General features: G+C 50.0%; 1 pseudogene; it reads right to left on the bottom strand.

Annotated features, from left to right (window-relative positions):
• The window catches only part of LOC140391325 (interleukin-1 receptor type 1-like), a 125,648-nt pseudogene that overhangs the window by 58,060 nt on the left and 40,468 nt on the right, over positions 1 to 27,120 (bottom strand).

Genomic DNA, 27,120 nt, shown 5'->3' with positions numbered 1-27,120 from the left:
CAGAGATTAATAATGCTGCACGGCCACAGAAGGATGCTGAGGATTTGCTAAAGAAATTAATTGAATGTTTAACTTGCAAGGAGCAGACTGAGAATTGCCAGTGTTTTAGTACGGATCGAAAAAATGGACAAGACATTGATCCTCAGGTAATGGAAATAACACAACCTAAATCATATCTACAGCAGGGACAAATGTCTCCCTTCAACACAACGCCGCAAAGTCCCAACTTCGGAGACCAGCAGTTAGTCAGTAATGACTCTTCAAACCTTGAGGGGAACATTAATTGCATTGAACCTATACACACTCCACTGATAAATGAGCAGAACATTGGAGCAAGAATCCTGAGGACACCGACATCGAGTAGCCAGATAACGAATTTAAAACCCACAGCAGTTTCAAGTGAACCAAGTGTGCTTTCCACTAATGGTGCAGATGCAGATAAGGTCGACCCGATTATCCATTGTACCACACTAACCCCAGTGATTAAGCAGTTATGTATGGGGAATATAATGTGGGCAATTGAGAACAGTAAAAGAGAGACTGTGACCGTGCCAGTCCCAGCAAAATCAGACCCAGAGACCATGAAGGCATGTACATTAGACAAAGATATATATGAGGTACCTGAGAAGAAAAGTGAAACGGAATGTTCTTTGGAAAATAGTACAATGTCGATAGAAACATTGGATCCTATATTCGAGACCATACCTATGGGAGAATTTGGGGGTAATAAACAAGGTTCTGCAATGTCTGGGGGAAGATTTAAAATTCCAAAGAAGAAAAGCCCAAATGAAGGACAACGGCAAGACAATGACAGTCCACCGACATGGTGTGCACCACCAGATGAAAACTCTGACAATTTACCCAACCCTAGTGAACAGCAAGCTGCTGATGAGGATCTATCCACGGGATGTGAGACGAGTGACGACAGCATCCCACTTCCCATGCAAAAGGTGCAAGGTGACAGACCTCGCCTAGTGCGTACCGAGGCACTCGACGATCACGGTGGGACCACTGACGACTGCGGTGGCGGCGCACCGCTTCCACCCTGGATGGCTCGAGCCTCTCCACTGGTTGGTGCATTCCTGCATGTTCCGACTCCAGAAGTGCAGCTTCAGGGAATCTCGGCTGCCTCCAGTGAACCTGTTGGGACTCCGGACGGGGGGCATCGACGGAAGGCAGACCGGACTCCAGATGGGGAGCAGCCAAGCGCCGACTCTGATTCGCGCACGCCAGACCTTGCTCCGGACGGGCGGTGTCGCGGCCTCGGTGATGGCACGCTCAGGGTGACGGCGGATGCCACGGCAACAGGGAATGGATCGCGTGGCAGTCCCACTGGGTCAGCAGTGGCAACCAGCACCGGCGGTCCAAGATGGACACACCAATTCGCGCCATCGCCAGACGTTGATGCGAGCAACAATTCTCTCTCCAAGGCGACATGCTTCGACGTTTCTCTGCGGAGTCGCCCTTCCGGCACAGCAGGTGGCCGGAACCAGCGTGCACGGTCTCGGCCAACTTCCACATCTGGCACAGTCATCGCCTTGCATGATATTAGTGATGGTGCTACTTCGATGGCAACGACCCATCGGCTACAAGATGCCGTCCACCACAAACATAAAAAGAAAAATGACTCCACCTTGTTCCTGGCATGCATGGCGGATGGATTGGTGCGTAGGCGCAATCAGCGAGCTTTGCGCCGCCTTCCACGCTCGCAACTAAACCGTACGCACACGCCGGATCCTCCACTGGTTCCCAAGGATGACTTCGTGGAGATGCCACGGATCATGCCCCTTCCATCGCCACCAGAACCAAACCACAGCCAAGGCAACACTAACAAAGATGTTGAATGTCATATTTGCACGAATGAAAAACCAAGCACTGCACGAAGTACAACAAATGGTAAAGTAGAGACTTCGGCAACAGCATCACCTCCAACAGTCCAAGGTGAACCAGTGTGACCCCAAATCTCCACAGCTGAACCGGCTTGAGGACCAGCCCATTCTTGAGGCGGTCACCCATTAGACTGGACTTATAACGCTGTTCATACGTTCAAAAAGTCAAACACTTCTGTATTATAACCTGTTGTTGTTTATTGTTCCAGATATCGTCTGACCGGACCACTGTTCAAGTTTTTTTTTTCTCTCACATCCATGTTTTGTTATGGTACAACCTTGTTAGTGTGACGCACCCGACATCGCCCCATGTAAATAGTTACGTCATATACACACGCTGTACACAACACACGCACACACTCTTAGATGCACTCACGACACGATTATATTTATAACCACGTAGGCACATATCTTTGTAAAAAGGGGGGATGTCATGATATTCAAACACACACATCATGATAGACACACCAACAGACAAATCAGAACACACAACACCACAACCAATGACAGAAAGATATAAAAGCACAGACACGACCCCCGGTGGTCAGTATTGGCTGTAGAGGAAGACCAGGACAGACCTGCCACCAGACACACTCAGGGAGACAGCACGTGCAGAGTATCCAGAACGAACTGTATAATAAGAGTTAAAATAAAATAGAGTTGTACCACATACAACTGTGTTGGCTCATCTGTGCACCAGAGCACCCAACACCACAACCATGTTCATATGTTTTGGTCCAGTCCAAAGCTGGAGGATTACTGGAAAGAGCTTTTTAGGGCAATCTTTAAAGTGGTGCATGTGAAACTGAACCCGGGCCTTCGGGAAGCCATATTTGGGGTGTCGGACCAGCCGGGGTTGGAAACGGCAGGGAGACAGATGTTGTAGGCTTAGCCTCATTGATCACCCGAAGTCGGATCCTGATGGGTTGGAGAGCAACCTCTCCACCCTGTGCCCTGGCGTGGTGGAGGGACCTGCTGGAATTCTTGACTCTTGAAAAGGTTAAGTTTGAACTGAGGGGAAGGATGGAGGGGTTCTACAATTCATGGGCATTATTTATTATGTACTTTCGAGAATTGGATTACATCGAACATTGGGGCGGGGGGGGGGGGGGGGGGAATGAGGTTGGGAGGGGGGGAGGGGGACTGTATGTTAATGGTGACTATGTTCTGAGTCCTGATTCCATTTTGTTATTTGTTTATGTTAACATGCGGGCTGCTGTTTGGGGTTTGGTGGGAGGATGGGATTGTTGTTGATATGGGGATTGACATTGCATTCGTTACTGATTATTGTTTATTGTTGGTGGGTGTAAATTTGGGAGAAAATGTGAAAAAGGAGGAGAATAGAAATATAATTTTTTTTAAAGTACGGGGTTGTTTGTATTCAGCAGTTACACTAAGGCCTACCTCTCGATTTCAATCAAAAACTAAATCCCACCCTATTCGACAACAAATATCATTCGATCTTATCAGTGCTTCCAGGCTTAAAGTTTGCATTATATATCAATTAACTACATGGACTGTTTGCTACACTAAATAAGAAAATTACTTCAATAATAAACTAAATTCAAAATCAAATCCTTACATTGAGGCACAATTTTGAAAAAGCCATAACAGTTGCCTCGTGGGCTATATGCAAAACATTCAAAAGTGGTTTGAAAATCTTCTTGAATGATCTTAGAGATAATTAAGTTCCTCAAATTAACGATCGCATGCCTAGCTTCTTTTCTGTCACTGTAAAAGATATAAAACAACGCAATTAGTAAGTATGTTATCAGACAAGTTACAACATTCCACTGCTGTTTATTTGAAATTCAACTATTCTGAACTTCGCTGCTTTAAAAGAAATTGCAATAAAAAATATCAGTCCAAGTAAATGGAGTGACTAAATGCTAGCTGTTCATTTGTGTTTCGCTTCTAAGATTAAGTTGTGTTTAAACTGGTCTGTCTCATTGCTCAATTACATTAGTAACTAATTGCTGGGGACATTTCTGTGGATTATAAATTCTGACATCCTGGGCTGGATTCTCTGTTTTGGAGACAAAGTTCCCCATGCCGGTGTGAAAATGGTGGTCTTTTATGCCATTTTGCTGGGGGCTAGCAGGGAGGCGACATAGAGCCCCGGTTCTAGCTGCTGATACGGCCCTCAGCACTTCCAGTTCCGAAGCCGCGCATGCGGATGGCGGCGGCCTGCAGTTGCTACGCCGTGCTCCATGGCAGACTTAGCCCACAGACCTGGACACTAAAGTAGTGCCCCCCTCCAGCCACTCGTGTGCCCTGGACTGCCCGCCCACAATGCCCCCAGCCCCGAATGAAGCCCCCTTGCCCGCCGATCGGCCCTCCCCCGAATGTGGTGGCCCCGGACTGAGTCCGCGGCCGCCACACGAGTTTCCCGAACGGCTGAGGCCATGTGAGTCCTGATGTGTTGGGTGGTCTGGATCCGTGGAACACATACAGGCCACCAACACTTAAAATAGTACAACACTATTTTATTAAGTTAGAAACTGTTGAACATACTTTCACTGTGGGTTAACACGATGTTAGATTAAATTAAAGACCTATGCCTGTCCTAACCAGTCTATGCACACAGCACTTGGTGAAGATCTGTGCTGTAAGTTGTAAGCTCTGTCCTTCTGAGAGGCTGCATCCCGAATGAGCGGGAACTCTGATGCTCTCTGTCTATATAGTGCGTGTGCTCTAACTGGTGATTGGCTGCGGTGTTGTGTGTGTTGATTGGTCTTGCTGTGTGTCCATCAGTGTGTGTGTGTCTGCACCATGATATACTGGCGTATATTATGACATCCCCCTTTTATAAAAAAATGTATGTGTGTGGCCATAAATAATGTGTGGTGAGAATGTTCCTAACGACGTGTGGGGTGCGAAGACATATTTACAGGACTACGTACATGAGAACTAAGCTATTTACATGGGAAGGTGCCTGGTGCAGAGAAGCAGTATGCAACAAGAGTAACGAGATCAACACTATATACAAACCAGGGAAACGATCAAACAAAGCAACAAAACAATTCAGAGAGTCCATAAATTTGAAAAGTTCATTAACCTTGGGCGAAATTCTCCCCCAACAGCGCGATGTCCGCCGACTGGCGGCCAAAACGGCGCCAATCAGACGGGCATCGCACCACCCCAAAGGTGCGGAATGCTCCGCATCTTTGGGGGCCGAGCCCCGACATTGAGGGGCTAGGCCGGCGCCGGAGGGATTTCCGCCCCGCCAGCTGGCGGAAACGGCGTTTGTTGCCCTGCCAGCTGGTGCGGAAATGACATCCCCGGGCAGCGCATGCGCGGGAGCGTCAGCGGCCGGTGAAAGTTTCCCACGCATGCGCAGTGGAGGGAGTCTCTTCCGCCTCCGCCACGGTGGAGGCCGTTGCGGAGGCGGAAGGGAAAGAGTGCCCCCACGGCACAGGCCCGCCCGTGGATCGTGGGCCCCGATCGCGGGCCAGGCCACCGTGGGGGCACCCCCGGGGTCAGATCGCCCCGCCGCCCCCCCCCCCAGGACCCCGGAGCCCGCCCATGCCGCCTTGTCCCGCCGGTAAATACCTACTTTAATTTACGCCGGCGGGACAGGCAATTTCTCGGCGGGACTTTGGCCCATTCGGGCCGGAGAATTGAGCGGGGGGGCCCGCCAACCGGCGCGGCCCGATTCCCGCCCCCGCCCAATCTCCGGTACCGGAGACTTCGGCAACCGGCGGGGGCGGGATTCACGGCGGCCAACGGCCATTCTCCGACCCGCTGGGAGGTCGGAGAATGACGCCCCACGTCTCGGAGGTGGGCGACGAATTCTGGTTGACTGCCTCAAGGGTGTGTCGAGAGCCGCCGGTTCAGGATCGGGCTGGACTGTGTCAAAGTCAGGGGGATGCAGAGTGACAGGGAGCTCTGCAAAGTCCATGGCAGGGTCAGCAGGAGAGCGAGGCGACACTGGAGGATCACGTGGCGAGCGTGGAACGAGACGAAGGGCGCGTTGATTGCGGCGCAGAATAGAGCCATCCGGTAAACAAACCAGGAACGAGAGGGGGGCCACCTGCCAAAGGACAACAGCGGTTGCAGACCTGCCACCATCCGGAAGATGGACGTCACATGGGCAAAATTCTACCGCCTGGCAAAGCTGGACCATTCTTGGCTGGCGAAGCAGGGGCCATTGTCCGACATAACCGTGAGCAAGATGCCCTGTCGAGCAAAGGTTTCTTTACATGCAGACGAGGTGAAGTCGTGCAACCGTTCCGGGTAATTCGAAAAGTAGTCCACGATCAGGGCATAGTCTCTACCCAGCGCGTGGAACAGGTCGATGCCCACCTTGGTCCATGGTGACGTGACCAACTCATGGGGCTGCAAGGTCTCACGTGGTTGGGCTGGCTGGAAGCGCTGACAAGTGGGGCAGTTGAGCACTGTGTTGGCTATGTCTTCATTAATGCCGGGCCAGTACACTGCCTCTCGGGCCCGTCGGCGGCACTTTTCCACGCCAAGGTGGCCCTCGTGTAGTTGTTCCAGGACAAGCTGCCGCATGCTAGGCAGGATGACAATGCGGAACAGTTTTAAAAGAACCCCGTCTACCACCGCCAGATCATCTCTGACATTATAGAATTGAGGACATTGGCCCTTGAGCCACCCATCCGTTAGGTGGCGCATGACACGCTGTAGCAAGGGGTCAGCTGCTGTCTTGCGGCGAATTTGGACGAGGCGTTCATCCGAGGCAGGTAGATTGGAGGTCGCGAATGCCACATGGGTGTCAACCTGGCAGACAAATCCCGCTGGGTCACATGGAGTGTTGACTGCCATGGAGAGAGCGTCAGCAATGATGAGCTCCTTGCCTGGGGTGTATACCAGCTGGAGATCATATCGCCAGAGCTTGAGAAGAATACGCTGGAGGCGAGGCGTCATGGCGTTCAAGTCTTTCTGTATTATATTGACCAGCAGGCGATGGTCGGTCTCGACGGTGAATTGAGGAAGTCCGTAGACATAATCGTGAAACTTAACAACACCGGTCAGAAGGCCCAGGCACTCCTTTTCTATCTGCGCGTAGCTCTGCTCCGTGGGGGTCATCGCACGTGACGCATATGCAACGGGGGCCCATGATGAGGCCTCATCATGTTGAAGGAGCACTGCCCCAATGCCGGATTGACTGGCATTGGTCGAAATTTTGGTCTTCTTTGCTGGATCAAAGAAAGCTAAGACCGGGGCCATGGTCAGTTTTGCCTTGAGTTCTCTCCATTCGCGCTCGTGGGCAGTGAGCCATTGGAAGTCTGTTGTCTTCCTGACCAGGTTCCTGAGAGCCGTGGTATGAGAGGCGAGGTTAGGGATGAATTTCCCTGAAAAATTGACCATGCCCAGAAATCGGAGGACCGCCTTCTTGTCCTCTGGGGTCTTCATAGATGTGATGGCAGCTACCTTGTCCGCATCCGGCTGCACACCCAATTGGGAGATGTGGTCCCCAAGGAACTTAAGTTCTGTCTGACCAAAAGAGCATTTAACCCTGTTGAGGCGGAGGCCATGCTCATGTATACGTCTGAATACGAGCTGGAGGCGACTAACATGCTCCTGCATGTGGACCAAATGATTATGTCATCGATATAGACGCGAACAATTTCAATACCTTCCATCATTTGTTCCATAATCCTATGGAACACTTCTGATACAGAGATGATCCCAAACGGCATCCTGTTGTAACAATACCTTCCAAAGGGGGTGTTAAATGTGCAGAGTTCCCTGCTGGATTGATCGAGCTGGATTTGCCAGAATCCTTTTGAGGCATCGAGTTTGGTGAAGAGCTTGGCGCGAGCCATCTCAGATGTGAGCTCTTCGCGCTTAGAAATTGGATAGTGCTCCCTCATGATATTGCAATTTAGATCCTTGGGATCAATGCAAATTCTCAATTCGCCGGAAGGCTTTTTTTTACACATACCATGGAACTGGCCCAGTCGGTCGGTTCCGTGACTTTGGAAATGACTCCTTGGTTCTGGGGGTCCTGCAGCTGCTGCCTTAAGGGTGCTGGGACCCTGCGAGGTGCGTGCACCACAGGCGTGGCATTCGGTTTTAATAAAATCTTGTAGGTGTACGGGAGCGTGCCCATGCCCTCGAAGACGTCGTGGTACTGGTTGATAATGGCGTCGAGTTGCGCCCTGAAGTCGGTGTCCTGAAAGGCAGATGCGTCAGCAGGAGAGAGAGAGAGAGTGAACTCTCTGAATTAGGGTCAACAGCTTGCATGCCTGCGCACCAAGCAGGGAGGCTTTCGAGGAGCCCACGATTTCAAAGGGAGGGATGGCTTTGCGTGACCTGTGCGTCACTTCAATTTGGCATGAGCCGCTGGCAGCAATGGCATTGCCATTGTAATCCAATAGCTGGCAGGCTGATGGGAGGATGGCTGGTTTGACACAAAGGCTTTGGAGGTCAGACCGCGCTCTGAGATTGGTGGAGGCACCGGTGTCCAGGCGGAATCGTCTTTGGGACCGGTTGACCGTAAGGGTGGCACACCACTCATCGTCCGGATCAATGCTGTATACCGATAGAGGCTGGATTCTTTGCTTCGGGGACACCCTGTTTTTTTGTAATGATACCGACTCGAAAAGGTGCCTTCGGGTCCTCGGTGTCAATATCGGGTAGCAGGCCCGGACCGGACATTCCTGCGGGGCTGGCTGGAGTGACGAGAGTTGGCAGGCTGAGCTGATCTGCATAAAGCAGCATAATGGCCAAGTTTGCCACATCGCAGGCATAGTCGGGATTTGGCAGGACATTGCCGCTTTAAGTGGGCGGAGCCACAGTTGCCGCACGTTGTAGCATCAGTACCTTCGCTGCGCCACCGCGCATGCGCGGTGTGGTCGTACGTGGTGCACGCCTGCGCAGTACGTTCGTCGATGTCGCCGTCCCCTCGTTCGATGCGCACAAGCGCGGGAGTCCGCGAAAAGCGTGCAAAATGGCCGCCCTCATCCAGGCTGAGGCCCTGGAGTTTCTCGATTACTTGGACCCGTTCTGTCTCGTGGGGACCTTGCCGCGCCGTTTCAGCCGCTTGGATGTGGGAATACAGACGAGTGGCGTGTTCATGTAGCACGCATGTCTCGATGGCTTTACCTTGAGCAGCTGATGGCGTTGGGGGTCCGACTGAACACCGAAAACGATCTGGTCGAGTATCATGGAGTCGGAGGTGGGACCGTAATTACAGGACTGCGCAAGGATGCAGAGGTGGGTGAGAAAGGACTGGAAAGGTTCATCCTTACCCTGCAAACGCTGTTGGAATACATAACGCTCGAAACTTTCATTCACCTCGATGTCGCAGTGACTGTCAAACTTAAGGAGGACCATCTTGAATTTTGATTTCTCTTCACCATCAGCAAAGGTGAGAGAATTGAAAATGTGGATGGCACGTTCCCCGGCCGTGGATAGGAAGAGATCGATCTTCTTGGTGTCTGAGGCAGCTTCCCGGTCTGTGGCTTCCAGGTAGAGCTGGAAGCGTTGTTTGAATATCTTCCAGTTGGCCCCTGTTGCTAACTTTTGGTTGGCTCATAAATCTTAATTTGCTCTGTTTGTTTAACCTTTGCTCTAGAGTCGCCAGGTATCTTTATGATACCGCCACAAGGTTCAAGTTCAAGTAATGATCAATAACTCAACACACCAATTAGTAAGATTCAAATCAAAACACATTTATTATACACAGTAAATCACTACTCACGTATAAACTCTACTTTCTAGGCTATCCCTATCACTAAAAGGCCTATACTTAGCTTCGGACTGGCCCACCAGGTCAGGGGAACAAATGACCTTTCATTCAGGTCCTGAGTCTGCAGGTTTCAAAAGCTGGCATGGACTGGTAGCTAGGAGCGCCTACCTCGTAGCGGGCGTTGATTTGAGACCTACTTCCTTGCCGGTAACAAGACAGGTCACTGTCAAGGGCTGGTTCAAGTTGCTGAGTGACCCTGCCAAAGAAGGATGATTTGAACTTGGGGACTTTACTTTGTAGTCCCCAGGGACTTCCCGCCCTTCGGGGCGGACCCCGTACCTGGTTCCAAGTGATTGGACTACTTTCCGATCACTTGGATCGATCTCTCCAATGCTGGAGCGGTTCCCTGATCGCTGGGCGGTCCCGAAGTGTCCGTTGGCCTTCCTTTGACTTGGCTCCTGCTGGCGCCAAGAGGTCTGGCTTGACTTTGTTTACCTTAACTGTTGCCATTGTGCCTGGGAATCGCACATTACTATGTAGATGGCTGCTACATTACTATGCAGATGGCTGCTGGTTTCAGTGCTGTCTGGTTGTTTTGCATGTTCCAATATACATGATTTCTGTATATGCTAGTCTTTGCCTGTGTTGGCTGAATTTCCCTTCAGCCTTTGCGGTTCTCCATTTTAATTCGGGAAGTGGCCAACTCAGGTGGCTACACCCCTAGGTTACCGGTGATGCGGAGCGGCGGCGGCGGGCGGACGCTGTCCATTTTGCATGATGGCTGTATGCTGGTGGAAGGCAGATCACTTGCAGGTAGGTCTAAGAAGTTCTAATATCCCTCAACTACTGGTACCATGATGTGTTGGGTGCTCTAGATCCGTGGAACACATACAGGCCACCAACACCTAAAATAGTACAACACTATTTTATTAAGTTAGAAACTGTTGAACATACTTTCACTGTGGGTTAACACGATGTTAGATTAAATTAAAGACCTATGCTTGTCCTAACCAGTCTCTGCACTCAGCACATGGTGACGATCTGTGCTGTAAGCTGTAAGCTCTGTCCTTCTGAGAGGCTGCATCCCGAATGAGCGGGAACTCTGATGCCCTCTGCCTATATAGTGAGTGTGCTCTAACTGGTGATTGGCTGCGGTGTTGTGTGTGTTGATTGGTCCACTGTGTGTCCATCAGTGTGTGTGTCTGCACCATGATATACTGGTGTATATTATGACAAGTCCCATGCCATCGGGAACTTGGCCGGTTGGGGATGGAGCATCGCGGGGCGGCCTCAGGCAATGGCCTGAAGCCGTGGATAATCGGCACGGCGTATTCCTAAAGTTCGCCACTTTACAGAGGGCGGAGAATTCAAAAACCAGTGCCGCTCCCAATATGGGTGTCAAAATGGATTCTCTGCTACATCGCCAAACGCGATTTCGGTGTCGGGAGGCGGGGAATCCAGCCCAATGTATTTGGACAGAATACAGAGCATTGAAAAAATAAGCAGGAATAACTGCTTATTTACATGACAGAGTATGTCAGGAATAAAAGAATGACTAGGGTAAGAGTAGGGCCAGTCAAGGACAGGAATGGGAAGTTGTGTGTGGAGTCTGAAGAGATAGGCGAGATACTAAATGAATATTTTTCGTCAGTATTCACTCAGGAAAAAGATAATGTTGTGGAGGAGAATGCTGAGCCCCAGGCTATTAGAATAGATGGTATTGAGGTACGTAGGGAAGAGGTGTTGGCAATTCTGGACAGGCTGAAAATAGATAAGTCCCCGGGGCCTGATGGGATTTATCCTAGGATTCTCTGGGAAGGCAGGGAAGAGATTGCTGAGCCTTTGGCTTTGATTTTTATGTCATCATTGGCTACAGGAATAGTGCCAGAGGACTGGAGGATAGCAAATGTGGTCCCTTTGTTCAAGGAGGGGAGTAGAGACAACCCCGGCAACTATAGACCGGTGAGCCTCACGTCTGTTGTGGGTAAAGTCTTGGAGGGGATTATAAGAGACAAGATTTATAATCATCTAGATATGAATAATATGATTAGGGATAGTCAGCATGGCTTTGTGAAGGGGAGGTCATGCCTCACAAACCTTATTGAGTTCTTTGAGAAGGTGACTGAACAGGTAGACGAGGGTAGAGCAGTTGATGTGGTGTATATGGATTTCAGTGAAGCGTTTGATAAGGTTCCCCACGGTAGGCTATTGCAGAAAATACGGAGGCTGGGGATTGAGGGTGATTTAGAGATGTGGATCAGAAATTGGCTAGCTGAAAGAAGACAGAGGGTGGTGGTTGATGGGAAATGTTCAGAATGGAGTTCAGTTACAAGTGGCGTACCACAAGGATCTGTTCTGGGGCCGTTGCTGTTTGTCATTTTTATAAATGACCTAGAGGAGGGCGCAGAAGGGTGGGTGAGTATATTTGCAGACGACACTAAAGTCGGTGGTGTTGTCGACAGTGCGGAAGGATGTTGCAGGTTACAGAGGGACATAGATAAGCTGCAGAGCTGGGCTGAGAGGTGGCAAATGGAGTTTAATGTAGAGAAGTGTGAGGTGATTCACTTTGGAAGGAATAACAGGAATGCGGAATATTTGGCTAATGGTAAAATTCTTGGAAGAGTGGATGAGCAGAGGGATCTCGGTGTCCATGTACATAGATCCCTGAAAGTTGCCACCCAGGTTGATAGGGTTGTGAAGAAGGCCTATGGTGTGTTGGCCTTTATTGGTAGAGGGATTGAGTTCCGGAGTCATGAGGTCATGTTGCAGCTGTACAAAACTCTGGTACGGCCGCATTTGGAGTATTGCGTACAGTTCTGGTCACCTCATTATAGGAAGGACGTGGAAGCTTTGGAATGGGTGCAGAGGAGATTTACCAGGATGTTGCCTGGTATGGAGGGAAAATCTTATGAGAAAGGCTGATGGACTTGAGGTTGTTTTCGTTAGAGAGAAGAAGGTTAAGAGGAGACTTAATAGAGGCATACAAAATGATCAGAGGGTTAGATAGGGTGGACAGTGAGAGCCTTCTCCCGCGGATGGAACTGGCTAGCACGAGGGGACATAGCCTTAAACTGAGGGGTAATAGATATAGGACAGAGGTCAGAGGTAGGTTCTTTACGCAAAGAGTGGTGAGGCCGTGGAATGCCCTACCTGCTACAGTAGTGAACTCGCCAACATTGAGGGCATTTAAAAGTTTATTGGATAAGCATATGGATGATAATGGCATAGTGTAGATTAGATGGCTTTTGTTTTTTGACTTCCCATGTCGGTGCAACATCGTGGGCCGAAGGGCCTGTACTGCGCTGTATCGCTCTATTTATCTATGTAACTGACTTTCCTCTGTTATATTTTTGACATTCTGAAAGATGGCAGCTGATGTGTGAGGAGAGTAAGTTACCAAGGCCTACATACCAGAGGAGTTTATCGCCAATAGTGTGCAGGTGAATTGGGAATTATGGAAAGTGATTTTTTTTTCCCCCAATTGTTTTTCTTTTCCAATTGAAGGGCAATTTAGCGTGGCCAATCCACCTAACCAGCACATCTTTGGGTTGTGGGGGTGAACTCACGCAGGCATGGGGAGAATGTGCAAACTCCACACGGACGATGACCCAGGGCCGGGATTCGAACCTGGGTCCTCAGCGCTGCAGTCCCAGTGCCAACCCACATGCCGCCCCATGGAAAGTGGTCTTTATCTTTGCCCCAGCCCAATAGAGAAATGATGCCAGAGACCCAATTTGCTATTTAATTCAGTTGTGGAGTTGCCAGCAGTCTGGAGCTCCTACTTGATGCATGGGGGGAATTTCTTTAAAATGTGGAGAAAGAGACATGGAATATCATTTTTAGCCTCATGAACCTGCTGACAGCAAGTTTCCAGCTTTCGTAAACCTTCGGGACACCTGCCGATGTTTATTTATTTGCCCCAAGCTATTTTTATTAGCCACAGAGGAATTGCTCTCAGGCATCCTTCAAGGTGACATGTTTGCAAGAAAACGTGATCAGCCATCATTAATTGTCCCTGTCTCTTCAAATTGATCTTACACCCAATTCTTGTCTTCTACTAGTAGTGTCAGCCACAACTTTCAATACACTGCACAGATGGTCACAACTCTAGGAGAAGCAGCAGGAATTATGTCTTGCTGGGTGCTTTCCGATGGCCGACCCATCAAGACTGCAACCGGGTATCTAACGACAATGAGTGCGGTAATGATTGTCGTATTATTCACCCTGGGGTAACACGGACTGCAACAGGATGCAGACGAATGGTAAAGCATACACCAAACGTAGGCATTGGTTCAATACGACTTATTGAACTTCTATAACAATGCACACAGCTGGCTGCGGGTTCACACTCTACTACTCTAATTATACTAACTCTAACTAACTAGACCAGGCTAACTCTGATCCACGTGTAGAAGGTGCTGACTGATATATACACCCTGACTGTCACTACAGTTATCACCAGTGGAAAGAGGCGGAGTGCTGATGCCTCGTGTGTTTTATAGTTGGAAGCCCCCTTCTGGTGTTCTGTCTGGTGATTGGTTGTGTTCTGTCCTGTATGTTGATTGGCTCACCTGGGTGTCTGTCACTACCTGTTTTTACCTCAGGATTTGCATGGGTGCATATTATGACATCCCCCTTTTTAAAAAAAAAATTTTGTCGGCTGCTTAGAGCATATACGACATATTTACAGAGATAATTATTTACAGCGAGTGGCAAGTGAATGCATATGTACATGTAAGGTGTCTAGCATGCAGATGCAGAACAATATATACAAAGGAAATATTTATAAGTCCAATCGCTGGGGCTGGCGTTGGATCCTTGTCGATCGCCTGAGAGGTGGAGGTGGGAACGATGGCGCCTTGACAGGCCGGATTGCAGCCAGATTGTTGGCCTCGTGGAGCGAGGTGTCTGGATAAGGCATAACGACATCCTGGAACGTGAGATCAGGTGGTGGGCAGGCAAGTTTGCGTAGTGCCCTTCTGTTGCGCCTGACAATGGATCCATCATCCATGCGAACCACGAACGACCTGGGAGCAGCCTGTCGAACAACAACAGCTGGAGCTGACCAGCCTCCACCAGGCAACTTGATGCAAACAGCATCCTCCGGAGAGAGCACAGGCAAATCAGTAGCATGAGCATCGTATGTCAGCTTTCGCCGGTTTCTGAGGTGCTGCACCTTTTGCAGCACTGGGAGGTGATCCAGGTCAGGTAAATGAATGGCCGGAACAGCCGCCCCCGCAGGTCACGATTCATCAGGAGTTGCGCCGGAGACATACTGGTGGACAGAGGGGTTGCCCTGTACGCCAGGAGCGCAAGGTTAAAGTCAGAAGCTGAGTCTGCAGAATACACATTGAGGATGGATAGGCGTGTTGCTGAATGTGAGGAGGCCTTGTCATACGTGGTGATGATGACCACACGATATGGGGACTCCAGGCAGTCAGCCTCTGGATCCGTGGTGGTATCAGGTTCCGAATCCAGCATCCCTTGCTGCACACTTCGAACGTGTTTGTGTTGGAACTGGGATGGCTGGCCCACGATTGGAGCTGCAGACCTGCACAAGGCTGCATAATGGTCAGGCTTCCCACAATTTAAACATCGCCTGCCTCTTGCAGGGCATTGCCGCTTTAAGTGGCATGCGGAGCTGTCTCTTCTGAATGGAACTTCTATAACAATGCACATAGCTGGCTGTGGGTTGACACTCTACTACTCTAATTATACTAACTCTAACTAACTAGACCAGGCTAGCTCTGATCCACATGTAGAAGGTGCTGACTGATATATACACCCTGACTGTCACTACAGTTATCACCAGTGGAAAGAGGCGGAGTGCTGATGCCTCGTGTGTTTTATAGTTGGAAGCCCCCCTCTGGTGTTCTGTCTGGTGATTGGTTGTGTTCTGTCCTGTATGTTGATTGGCTAGCCTGGGTGTCTATCACTGCCTGTTTTTACCTCATGATGTGCATGGGTGCATATTATGACAATGATGCCCCATGGGCTTCACGGTAGAAATGGCTGTCACGCCAGCTGATTTGCCTGGACAGTGCCTGGCAGCTCCCTCTTGACAAGGGGGAGCAGCTCTTAAACCGCTCCCTCCGAGCAAACCCCAGACAGGACCCAACCATACCATCGTGCAGACCAGCCCCACATTTCGGGGATGCTCAACTGGCCCAACTGTTGGATGCAGTGGAGTATCAATGGGACACCCTGCTGCTCCAAAGGAGTTGGAAGGTCAGCCGCAGATCAGCCAGTGGCAGGTGTCATCAGCTCGGGGAGTGTCACAAGGAGGACTGCCAACCAATGCAGTAAGAACGTCATCAATCTCCAGAGGGCTGCATGGGAGAGTTGGCATCGACCCCCTGGCACCAACACCCTGCCCCTCCAGACCTCCCCCTCAAGGAGCCAGCGGTTGGCAGTGCATCCCCCAAGCACAATACTGCGCCTGTGCCCCAGCACACCCTGGCACCCACCAGCACAACCCACTCATGCCCAGCAGAAGGAGTTGCTGATGCACATCAGATGGAGGTAGGAGCGTTAAGGGGTGACAACAGTCGGATGTCTGCTGGATCCCAGGACCTATCTGAGTCCCAGTCAGATGCTGAGCCTCTGGAACAGGTTATCCCAGAACTGATACAGATGCGAGGGTATGCCTGTGAGATTCAGGAGGGGATGTCAGCAACACTCCAGTGGGTCCACAGCTGATTGGAGTCGTCCCAACGGCTACGGGCACAGAAAGTGGTGCCTGCAATTTACGGCACCAAGGCCAGCACTGCTAGGGTGGGGACGGCTGTGCAGAGCCTGCAGCACGATGTCAGCATCATGGGTGGTGGTGTCCAAGGCAAGGCTCAGTCAGTGGCATGGCTGAGCGCCTGGTAAGAACGTCCCAGTCGCTGGGGGAATGTGTTTTGGATGCAGGTGGACCTTGTCAAAGAGCTGCAGGGCATATCCCAGTCTCAGATGGGCATTGCCGAGGCACTCCACAGCATGTCCCAGTCACTGAGGACCGTGTCCCAACACAGATGGACGCTGCCGAGGTACTCCAGAGACTGGCCCAGTCACAAAGGAGCATCACTGAGGCCTTTGGCATCATGATACAGAGATTGGTGAGCCGCCGAGACTGGCAGAGCCAGATGATGGAGGGGCCACTGGAGCTCACTCCAGCTGCCCCTCCGTCCCAAGGTGACCCACAGCACACTGTCCAGGAGGAGGGAGCAATGGAGGCTGACCCGGAGCCTTCCAACAGGGAGACAACGCTGATCTCCGGCTATCTCAAGTTCCCCGCCTCCTGACAACGGTGCATCTTGGGGTCAGCAAGCGGGCCAGGGTGGCACGGCGATGGGTGTGCCACCAACAAGTCGACCACCCCCCTGCCCCAGGCCCTCCAATGGACGTATGCTAGGGGCATCAAAGACCACAGGGCGCAGAAAGCAGCAGATTGCCTTCACCTTTGATGCGCATCCTGGGGATACGCCTAAAAGTAGCGGCAGAGCACGGAGGGCTTAGCAGATCGAGGATCACTGAGAGGGCACTGTGGGGTGGGGGGGGGGGGGGGGGGGGGGGGCGGCAACATCAGTAGCTAGGGGCAGTTAGGGTTTTGATTGTACACCATTAAAACATGTTAAACCCGAGTCATAAAAAGCCTCTGTCATATAACTCCGCCTGCAGGCCGACCTGCACTCCCCACCCCCTATTACCCTCCACTCTCCTCAAGCACCAGCCCCCCAGGCACAGTGGTCCGAAATCCAGGGCTCCCCGAGGCAGACCACTTGCAGGTGATGGGTGTGAGTTCACTGTCAGCAGAAAAACAGGAGTCAGACTATGGCATAAATTGAGGAGTCAACTCAGAACGGATTATCATCACCTTTCTGCCATGGGCAGTGACCCACTGACAGTGCCGTCACAGGCCATTACCCCGTAGTGATATTACATAGACCCTGGGAGGGTGAAACAGGATGGTCGGGAGGGGGGGTGGCAGCAGGGAATGGTCGGGGGTGGGGGGAGGCAGGTCGGGGGGGGGGGGATGAAGGGGGGGATGAAGTGGGGGATGGGTGGGAAGGGGAGAGAGGTTGAGATGACCAACGAAGCCTCACCCTATCAGAAGCGGGTGAGGATCAGGGCCTCCCTGGTCCTCCGGGCATGCCAGACCTTCGCCGCCGCCGCCAGTTCTCCATCCATAGCTGCTCCCACGGATCCTCCCCAGGCTTGTCCTCCAGATCCTCCTGGCCCAGCCCCTCCTCAGACGAGGCGACATGTCCCTCCTCCACCTCCAGCACATCGTCCACTGCTGTGCCGGGTTGTGGAGAGCACAACCCACCACCACAAAGCGGGCAATCCTCTGGGGGCTGTACTGCAGGGCACCACCAGAGTGGTCGAGGCATCGGAACCGTATTTTGAGAAGTCTGATGCAGTGTTCAGGTGGCCACATGGACCTGGTTGCCAGGTGTCCACATTGGTCTCCGGCCTCCATACTGGCGTCATTAGCCAGGACATCAGTGGGTACCCCTTATGCCCCAAGAGCCAACCTGTCATCCTGGGCTGTCCCTCAAAGATGCCGGGGATCTCTGACAGCCCCAGGATGTAGCTGTCATTCACACTCCCTGGGAAGCGTGCACACACGGAGGTGGTGATCACAACAAGTTGAACATTCAGGGAGTGGAACCCCTTCCTGTTGATGAGCGGCACTCCCTGTAGAACTGATGAACGCAGGGTGGCATGTGTGCCATCTATAATCCTCTGGACCTGTGGCATCCCAGCGATGGTGGAGAATCCTGCTACCCGGGCATTTTGTTGGGCTTGGTCCAGGTCAAAGTTTATAAAGTTCTCTATCTGGGCAAACAGGGCATCCGTGACTTCAGGGTTGCACTAGTGGGTTGTACCTTGGCAAATGCCTGGAATGAACCCGAAGCGTAAAAGTCTCAGGGCTGCGGTGACCTTGATGGTCACCGGGAGCGAGTATCCTCCTGCTCCACATGGTGCTAAGTCTGCAAAGATATGTCACAAGTGCCACACCGTCACCTTGTTGAAGCAGAGCCTCCAGCAGCACGTGCTGTCTGACATCTCAAACGACCAGCGGTGCTGTGACACATTGGGCCATTACTAGCATCTGCCTCTGGGTCCCTCCCCAGCCTGATGGGCAGCCTGTTCCCCAGGGTGTGATTCAGGCCTCTGCACATGGGTTGCGCCTCGAGCCACAGCCTTCTTCGGCGTCTAGGGGTCTGGACTGCCACCAGCACTGCGAGAGCAACTGTTGCGGGGTCCACAATACCATCCATAATGTGATATCTGTAAGGAATTGGCGAGGGTGAGAGACCGACAATCCATTAGGGCTTTCACCCCGGTTCCACACACTCACCCTCTGGCCGCAGAGATATCCCAAGCACGGAAGCCCATCTCCAGGGTGTTTGAATGTTGGCTGCTGCCTCTGTGGTGTTGAAGCCTCCAATGTTCAGGCTGATATCCAGACCTCTCAGTCTGATTGGGATGCTAGGCAGTAACACCCAGCTGCAACACAACACATCTACCCATCGGAATACACTTGAGGGCTGTGAAGTGCTCATGTAACTAAATATTTCACTTCCTTATTAGCGATAACCTTCAGCTGTGCAGCCTGAGGCTGCCATTGTTAGAGGGAGTTAAAATGACCTTCACCGTATTACCACGGGCAGGGCTTTGTCCTCGGGGTGTTGGGTTGGGCAGACAGGCAGCAGCTGAAGTTGCCCCTGTTATGGGTATACACAATCCAGGGGGCGGCCTGTTGATCCCGCAGGCGCTGAGCCCCTCTCTCCCAACCCAGGGGTGACCCCCCGACCGATGGCACCCATCCCATCCGACCAGGCCCATTCCCCCCCCGGGGGCATTAATCTTGACCATGAGGTTGGTGGGGGAGCACCTCCATAGGAATCCCCCTTCTGACAGGGGGCACATTCCCCTCAGAGACCCAAGATCCTCGGACCCCTCGCCCACCTCACCGCACCCCCAACCCCGGCCTATACCCGTTAGCCCCCAGGGCATCCCTATCCCCCCCCTCCCCAGGACACTTCCACTTACATTCACACCAGCTCCTGACAGTTAGCCCCAGGTACAGAGCTGCCGTGCTTCTTCCAGCCACGGCAGCACTGTGCCCGGAGAGGATGGAGACTGCTGGCTAATCAGGATACCCGACAGCTCTCCAAGGCAAGACTTCCTGCCGCATGTAGATGGCATCCCTCCTGCTGCCAATAAACTCACAATTGAGTGTAAAATGGCACAGGCCTGTCGGAACCAGCAGGAGTCCATTCCCCGCTGACTCTCCGGGTGGCAAGAGTCGAGCTCCTGCCACCTGAAATATTCAGGCTATGGTTTACAATATTCCCAACTTTTGATGGATTAATTTTAAGCATCAGAAAAATGGTACCTTTCTGAGTCAAGCACATTCAACTTCCTGTTCAATTCTCCAATCTGTGATCCTATTGAATGATGCTCCATTTTAGGAGTTAAATCTTTGCAAATTAACAATGTAGGGTGGATTTCAACCAAAAAAGATCTTCGGGCAGGATTCTCCGGCTGCGTCCATGGCCTTCTTGCAGTGGGTGGGGCAGGAGAATCCAGCCCTTAGTGGGCGAGTTGGCAGGATGTTTCTCACCAGCTTTTTGAGTGATATCCACACCGCTATTCAACCACACTTAGGACGCGGTTTAATGGAAAGGTTTCTAAGTGTGGTAGCGAAAGGGGACTAATAATAATAATAATCTATTGTCACAAATGGGCTTGCATTAACACTGCAATGAAGTTACTGTGAAAATCCCCTAGTCACCACATTCCGGCACCTGTTTGGGTACACAGAGGGTACACAGAGGGAGAATTCAGAATGTCCAAATTAACCAGAATGCTTCCTCTACATCCTAATTATTGGTGATTCTGGGTGCAAATACACAGAACATCCCATATAGCGGTAAGCGGAAGTGAAAGTATTTTTATCACTGATTTATTGGTAACCTTAATATTAATGTGTTATGATGAACATATCAGGAGTCAAGTACTTAGTATGGTGTAACTCCAGCAATTTCTTTTCACGATTAGACGTGTTTACAGAATATTTTTACTTTTTTCATACATTCCCTACTTCACAATCAAGCTTTCATATAAGCCAAGGATTAAAATTAAAACATACATTTGATCTCCTTGTTTGATTCTGAATCCATCTTCAGGGATATAAGTGTTATTCATTTTCCAGGTAAGCAAAATTATTTTCACTTCACCAAATCCCACAAGAGCTTCACAGGAGATATTAAGTGCCGAGCCTGTGAAGTAAAAGTAAAACTGTGCAACCTTAAACTAATAGATTTAATAAAACAATGCTGCAGTGTTCATTTTCATGTTTAAGTAAAGTGGTTACTATCAATGTAAATAAAGCTATCGAGTTCCATTTCCCAATGTGCCTTCAACTCCCAGAATGCCTTGATCCTCTGCAATTCACTCCCACCACAACGATCCACAGCAGACGCCACCTCCCTGGCCCTACACTCATCCCGAGAGCATCTCGACAACAAGGACTCCTACATCAAACTTTTGTTCATTGACTACAGCTCCACCTTCAACACCATAATCCCAGCCAAGCTCATACCCAAATTCCAACATCTAGGACTCGGCTCCTCCCTCTGCAACTAGATCCTCAACTTCCTGACCCACAGACCACAATCAGTAAGGATAAGCGACACTTCCACTACGATAGTCCTCAATATCTGGGTCCTGCAAGGCTACGTACTTAGCCCCCTATTATATTCCCTCTCCATTCACAACTGTGTGGCAAAATTCGGCTCCCACTTAAGTACAAGTTTGCTGATGACACGACTGTAGTGGGTCAGACCTCAAACAACAATGTGTCAGAGTGCAGGAGGGAGATAGAGAACTTAGTGGTATGGTGTAATGACGACAATCTGTCCCTCAATATCAGCAAACAAAGGAGCTGGTCATCGACTTCAGGACTCGAATTGTCTGTATTACTGGTGCCGAGGTGGCGATGGTTAACAGCTTCAAGGTCCGACGTGTAAACATCACCAACAATCTGTCCTGACCCACCCACGCTAAAACTAAGAAGCACAACAGCACCTTTACTTCCTCAGGAAATTAAGGAAATTCAGAATGTCCATGATGACTCTTACCAATCTTTTCAGATGTACCATAGAAAGCATCCTATTGGACTGCATCACAGCCTGGTATGGCAACTGCTCAGCCCAAGACCGTAAGAAACTACAGAGAGTCGTGAGCATAGCTCAGTCCATCGCACAAACCTGCCTCCCATCCATTGACTCTGTCTACACCTCCCGCTGCCTTGGGATTGCAGGCAGCATAATCAAAGACCCCTCCCACCTGGCTTACTCACTCTTCCAACCTCCTCCAGCAGGCCGAAGAAATGAAAGTTTTGAGAACATGTAACAATAGATTCAAAAACAGCCTCTTTCCTGCTGATACCAGATTGCTGAATGGCCCTCTTATGGATTAAACTGATCTTTCCAAGCATCTTATCTACTGTTGTAGCACTAAAAGACGATAAGACATAAAATCATAGAATTACTACAGTGCAGAAGGAGGCCATCGGGTCTGCACCGCCCCTCTGAAAGAGAGCCCTACCTGAGCCCACATCCCCAAACTAATAAACCCGCCTGGCCTTTTGGACACAAAGGGACAATTTATCATGGCCAATCCACCTAACCTGCACATCTTTGGACTGTGGGAGGAAATCAGAGCACTCGGAGGAAACCCATGCAGACCTCCCTCAGCCTAATTAGAGCCCCCAAACCCTGCACCAACTCCTCGTTCACCCTGGGAAACTCCAGCCCTCATTCGCTCCCCCTGGCCGGGGGCTCCGACTTGTATAATCTCCTATAAAAGGCCTCAAACACACCATTCATCCCCTCTAGGTCCAACACAACCCTTTCCATATCGTCCTTTACTCTGCCAATCTCCCTCGCCGCCTCTTGCTTCCTCAACTGGTGGGCCAGCAACCTGGTCGCCTTCTCACCATATTAATATACTGCCCCTCTGGCCCTCTATAGCTGACACACTGTTTTTCTCATGGACACTAATCCAAACTCCATCTGGAGCCTCTGTCTCTCCTTCAACATCCCTGCCTCCAGGGCCTCCGATTACCTTCTGTCCAACCTCAAAATCTCATCCACCAGCCTTGCCATCTCCACCATTCTGCCTTCTCTCTATGTGCCCGAATTGAGATAAACTCCCCCCGTAATCACCGCCTTGAGTGCCTCCCACAGCGTGGTGGCCGTGACCTCCCCCATGTCATTGAGCTCCACATAGCCCTAAATGGCAGGCCCTCACCTGCTCGCACACCTCCTCATCCGCTAACAAGCCCACGTCCAGCCTCCACTGCGGGCGCTGGGCTCCCCACCCCCTTCCCCGGTCCACTCACAAATCCATCCAGTTCGGCGAATGGTCCGAGACCACGATCACCGAGTACTCCAAAATCGACCAGCCCCGCCAGCAACGCCTTGTCCACTACGAAAAAGTAAATCAGGGAGTATACCCAGTGCACATGTGAGAAATGTGAAAATTCCTTCGCCCTCGGCCTCCCAAACCTCCACGTGCCCACTTGTCTGGTTGCCTTATCTTTAAATGCGTCTCCTGCAAAACGGCCACATCCGCCTTCAGACTCCTCAGGTGCACGAACACATTGTCAGTTTGATTGGCCCATTCAGCCCCCTCACATTCCTCGTGACCATTCCGGTTGGGAGGGGGCTGAAAGCAGCAAAAGATGCACTCACACTTGACGTTCCCTCACAGAGGGCCTGCCCTTTAAACGCCCCGCCAAACAAAATAAATATTTCAAGGGGAAATATTTCCCGAGAACAAAGACATTCGCACAAACTCCTCCAAAGTTCAATGTCCTCCTGCTCCTGCCAGTCCATTGTCCTTCATGAACTCTATCGCCTCCTCCTGCTTGCCAAAATAATACTTATGCCTCTGGAAAGTCACCCAGAGGCATGCTGGGTACAGCATCCAAACTTCGCCCCCTTCTTGAAGCGGGCAACCTTGACCTGATTAAACCCAGCCCTCCACTTCACCAGTTCTGCACCCAGATCCTGATACACCAGCAGTTCTTTCTCTTCCCAGGTGCACTTCCTCATCTGCCTCGCCCACTGAAGAATCTTGGGCAGGATTCTCTGACCCCGGGCTGGGTCGGAGAATCGCTGGAGGGGCGGGGGGGGGGGGGGGGGGGCGCGATTCACACAACGCTGCTCCGATGCCGGTCCGCCGATTCTCAGGTGATCGGAGAATGGCGCCATTGGTGCCGCCGGGGTCAGCGCGGCGCCGGTCGGGGGCCGTTCTACACCTTTTCCTTCAACCTATCTGGGTCTCCCACAGCATCCCCACTTCGGCCACCAACAAGGCCAGCTGCTCTTCGTGCTCCCTAACTGCCTCCTCCACTTTCACCCGGCCCTGGGACTCCAGCCTCTGTTCCACTCTCTTGATCCCTGCTTTAATCAGCTCCACCACTTTGGCCAGGTCTTCCAGGGCCTCCTTCCTCTGCTGGCTGAACTTAGCTTTAAGAAACTCCACTAGCTGCTCCGTTGACCACTGGGCGGGCAGAGCAGCCCCTTGCCCTCTGCCATCTTATCCTGAGGCACACCACGAAGTCTCTCCTGTTCCAGCAGCTCTTTTCTTCTTGCTCCACTCCTGGTTCGTGGATCCATCCACCAACCACGTTCTCCCCATGTCTGCCTAGGTTTCCTCCGGGTGTTCCACTTTCCTCCCACAGTCCAAAGACGTGCAGGTTAGGTGGATTGGCCATGCTAAAAGATTTCCCCCTTAGTGTCCAAAGACGTGCAGGTTAGGTGGGTATAGGGCAGGGGAGTGGGCCTAGGTAGGGTGCTCTTTCAGAGGGTCTGTGCAGAACTTGGCCTCCTTCTACACTGTCGGAATTCTATTCTAACTGCTCTAACCACATGTCTGCTCCATATGTATGGCAGACCCACTAATTAGGAGAACATTTATTTTAATCTCCAAATACATGGAAATATATATGGACAATCATAACCTTTTGTTGAAGGCTTCTTTTCATCGACTGTCTTCTACTTATGTGCTTATAATCCAAAATAAATAAACTGGTGTAATCTACCCCATCTATGGTTTTCAGCATTCTAATGACCTGGATGATATCCCCTCCAAGTTCCTTTAAGAGCAACTTAAAACAAAATGTGGAGAAGAAGTTAAGGAAAATTAAGTACACAAATATAGAAATTCTAACAGTGACATTCTGAAAAGAAATGTATTAAAGGAAAAAAGAAAGAAGTGAAACAGGAGGTACTACATAAAATAATTTCCATGCAAATATTCTCTCCATGGACTATGCCATTGTTCATGCAATTAGCAATTGTTGAATTATTCTAACCGACATGATCTGTCATGCCTCCACAAACAATGCCCTTGGCAATGAATGAACCTTCATAGCTAAACTAGAATTGTGTTCCTTCTTGAAGTCTAGAGAGACTGTGGATGTGATCAAAGGAAGTATCACTTCACTAGATAATGTATTTTTGTCTATCAATCAATAAGTTTCCAACATTCGTGGAATGAAAAGCACTGAAAAATTATCAATCCTTTGCCTTCAGTGTTACAATAAATGTTGAAATACTACAAGGAATATTTGATAAATGACTAAAAGCACTATTGGATATGATAATTTCTTTGTACTTACCAAGTCGTGCTTCAATTGTATTATTTTTAGGATTTCTCATCTTTGGTTGTATTGTCTTGATTGTTGTAGCTGAAACAATCAATTTTGATTGTGAGGATCAGAACCCAACATTCTATATATAACCACAATTATAACGTTAATGTTGAAATCCTACAGACTACATATATTTTCCTGTGTTTGGAGATTACACAGTCAAAGATTTTCCAGGGCCTTGTGAAAATCTGCTGGCGGTGGAGTGAAAAGGGAGGAAAATCAGACAAGACATAGAAATGCCAAGTCCCTGATATTTACCTGGAGGTTATGAGGATGTGGGTGAGGTCAAAAACAGCCAAGGAACTCAGCAAGTCCATAAACACAGAGGTCGAGCCAATCTTAACAATAGGACAATATTAACATATTGCACTGGATCCGACTACCCTGATAAGTGGATAGCCTGTCGCGTGAACAGGAGGAAGCACCAGCTAAGGAAGCTGTAAAGTGTTAACTTTAACACTACTCTAATAATAGCTACTGAGCAAGCGCATAAGGAGCTGTCTCATAATTATGTCATTTAGAGAAAAATGAGTGAGAAGACCAAAGAGGGGAGCTGTGCTGATGTTCTGTAACCTTGTGCATAGTTAGTTATGTCAATGAGAGTATTTTTAAGTAAAGATCTTTGCCTCTAGCCAGCCATCCAGGTCTCTTCCTAGAATAAGGTACACAACGTCTTCCAAGTCAACCCATCAATAAAAGAGAAGCCACAGCCAAGGGCCATTGTGGGGGTTTAGAAATTGGATGGGGTGTGGCATGGCAATGTCAACAATTATGGGGAGCAGCAACGTAACGAGAAGGTCTTGGAGGAGGTTGAACGCTCGAGATCGAGTCTGGGGCAAGGGAGCACTGATCTTCAAATCAGGCTTCCAAATGCACTGCAGGAATCCAATACTTATAAGCACTCTGCCTCTCCTCGGCGCCCTGCTACCCACTACCATGAATGTTGTGACAGGCACATGCACTGGAATGGATCGGGTTCGATTCCACACCTTTCACTTCCTAATATTCCTCATCAGTCCTTTTCCATTTGTCATGGAGAGGCCAATATCCAGATTGACACCCTGGTCTCCCCCCTAAGAAATGCCTACTCTGTCCCTCCAATTCTCCTGTGGCTGCGGAGATTATCAGTACGAATCCACTGCACTTCTTCCCTCACATCGGCTTGTAGATTTGTGGGGCCCATATATTTCAATTCTGATGTAGAGATTTATATGATTTTAAATTTGGTGTTTTGTATTTTGCTGCTTTTAATAAATATTTATGTGAATCATATACAAGTGGATCGTAATCTTTCTATACTTTCAGAAAACTATGTCAAACATTGTATGCATGTACAAATATGAAACATTGTTTTGAAATATGCCTTTAATGTCCAGGTATTGCCATTTTAGGAAATGTACACAAATCGGGATCTGTGAAAATTTGTCTATAAATTTGATTTATACATTTCAAATTTGATATGTGGAACATGCCATTGAAATCTAATTTTACGAGCCTGTAGTACCTGTTACTTCTATAGATGCCACTGTGCTAAATATTTCCAATCATGACATGCAACAGTTGTTTGTTTGAAGTGAAAGTATAGCTTTTCCATTCTTTACTATTCCTGCAGCTTGTGCACTCGATGGGTCCTTGATTTCAGCAGAATCTTTCCCTACTCCCCAACAAATTATCCTTCGGAACAGACCCCCATTTCTATAGAATCAATTGATTCCCTGCAGTGCAGATGGAGGCCATTTGGCCCATTGATTCAGCACCGACCTACCAAACGAGCACTCCACCCAGGCCCACTCCCCCACCCTATCCCTCATAACGTCACATGTTGATCATGGCCAATCAACCTAACCTGC

This window comes from Scyliorhinus torazame, chromosome 15 (assembly GCF_047496885.1).
Source record: "Scyliorhinus torazame isolate Kashiwa2021f chromosome 15, sScyTor2.1, whole genome shotgun sequence".
In the NCBI taxonomy this organism is placed as follows: domain Eukaryota; kingdom Metazoa; phylum Chordata; class Chondrichthyes; order Carcharhiniformes; family Scyliorhinidae; genus Scyliorhinus; species Scyliorhinus torazame.
The sequence above is the reverse complement of the archived record's forward strand: the minus strand, read 5'-3'. Positions and strand labels throughout refer to the sequence as shown.